A 2,254-nucleotide genomic window follows, 5' to 3' on the forward strand; every position below is an offset into this window, starting at 1 on the left:
GTCATCTGCTCAGGAGCCCAGTGGAGCCCGGCTGGTGGGCAACGATTCACGGTCAGGCCGCGCCCGGGCCGCCTGGCTCGGTCACAGAGCAGCCGGTGTTCCCTGTGCTTAGACACAGACGGCAGCTTCCACTCCCCTTATTTGTTCTTGAAGCACAGCGACTACCATCATGGATGCAGTCTATTAAAGAGCCAGGGCCCCAGCTTGTTCTTTCTCACCCCAGGTTCCTTGCCTGTACTGCCCTGCACCTCAAGAATGCCCATGAATGGAAAGCAATGACAGAGAAGATGAAAGTGGCCAGGTCAGTTGGGGACAGGTTACAAAAGACCTTTGCTAAGGGGTCCTGGGATCCTGAGCAAGGTAGAGACACAACCAGCAGTGCATTAGAAATAAATAGACATTAAAATTGATAATCGACAAGGACCTACTGTAGAGCACAGGGAACTCTACTCAGTATTCTGTAATAACCTAAATGGGAAAAGAATCTGAAAAAGAAAAGATACTTGTATTGATATACATATAACTGAATCACTTCGCTGTACACCTGAAACTAACACAACATTGTAAATCAACTATGCTCCAATATAAAAAAAAATTTTTTAATTAAAAATAAATAAAAATAAAAGAACTAAATAGATGGTGACATCTGGTGACCAAGGACCTAAGAACGCCTAATTATACCCAGCGGATCATTTGTCCTCCCCATGACATTTTCAAAGGAGCTCACACACAAGTGACGTGATTATTGGTGGTGCAAGCCCTGTGTTATCCAATTCATATTCGTCAGGAGAAGTTTGAATGGAACATATGGGTTAGGCTCACAGACCTATGTGGGTCTTTCTGGACCAAACACATGGGCATGTCTGTGGAGGGAAAGTGAGAAAGGATAGTGTGGCCAGGCCCTGTCATAACACTCCCCCTCTGCGGCTTTTGCCAAAAGAGCTGTGGCTAGATCGCCCTCTGGAGGCAGGAGAGAGAAGAGCAGCAAACCTGAGTGCCAAGGACCTTAGTGTGGTGACCGAGGAAATGAAACATTATCCTAAGTCCCACACAAAGAGTGACATTCTGCCCCCCACCCAGTTTTTCCCTGTCATCTGTCTGCCATTGTGCTCCCTGAAATAATCCTAATCATAAGCAGGGCTCTTTCTCCAGCATGGGAGTTTGGGGTACCTTTAATACCCCAGGTTGAGGGTACCATAGGTTGAGTGTGGTTCCCTCCACACTCCAAAAGTGAATTAATCCAACCACAAGTCTTTAAAGTGTCCCACTTTTCCAAATTCCTAAAGGCCGCCTAAGATGTACAACAAAACGACTGCACCCCAGCACCAGCACAGCTTCAAAATATAGAAGGCGGGCTTCCCTGGTGGCACAGTGGTTGAGAATCTGCCTGCCAATGCAGGGGACACGGGTTTGCGCCCTGGTCTGGGAAGATCCCACATGCCGCGGAGCGGCTGGGCCCGTGAGCCACAATTACTGAGCCTGCGCGTCTGGAGCCTGTGCTCGGCAACAAGAGAGGCCGCGATAGTGAGAGGCCCGCGCACCGCGATGAAGAGTGGCCCCCGCTTGCCACAACTAGAGAAAGCCCTTGCACAGAAACGAAGACCCAACACAGCTAAAAATAAATTAATTAATTAAAAAAATATATATAGAAGGCATAGATAAAGCAGTAGCATTTTGCAAACAAAAACTAAGTCCCACTTTGCTGCCAATCTGAAATAGAGGAGAGTGGTAAATACCTAGGGAAGGAGAAAAAAAAAAGAATCCTAGTTTGAAAGAAACTTGCTACTGAGCTGACCTCTGCCACCATCTGCAAATTTTATAGAAACTCAAAGCTTTAATGCATCTGCTCAGGTCTGGAGCAGATGGCAGGAGAGGCCATCCAGGGTATTGATCTTTAGCTCAGTGATCTGACCTGCTAGCACCCAGGAGGTGAAGGGGCGGGTGGGGACAGACTACGAGTAGATGATGGTTTATTACATTAGCAATTCCCAAGAACATCTCCAGAGGCCAAATGAGAATGCTTCCCTCAACCCTCTAGTCCTGGAGAATTGACTGAGCTTCACTTCCCCAATGGCCGTCCAAACATCCTCTTCTAGCACCGGGTTTCCTGCTGCAGCAAGGCTTGACTTTCCCAAATAATAATATAACAAATCAAATACCTCTCCTCATGAAATCTCCCCTGATGCCTCAGCTATAAATCACCTCTCCTCTGGGAACTTCCCTGGTGATCCAGTGGTTATGACTCTGTGCTTAC

Source organism: Balaenoptera acutorostrata, chromosome 6, assembly GCF_949987535.1.
Source record: "Balaenoptera acutorostrata chromosome 6, mBalAcu1.1, whole genome shotgun sequence".
NCBI classification, from domain to species: Eukaryota; Metazoa; Chordata; class Mammalia; order Artiodactyla; family Balaenopteridae; genus Balaenoptera; species Balaenoptera acutorostrata.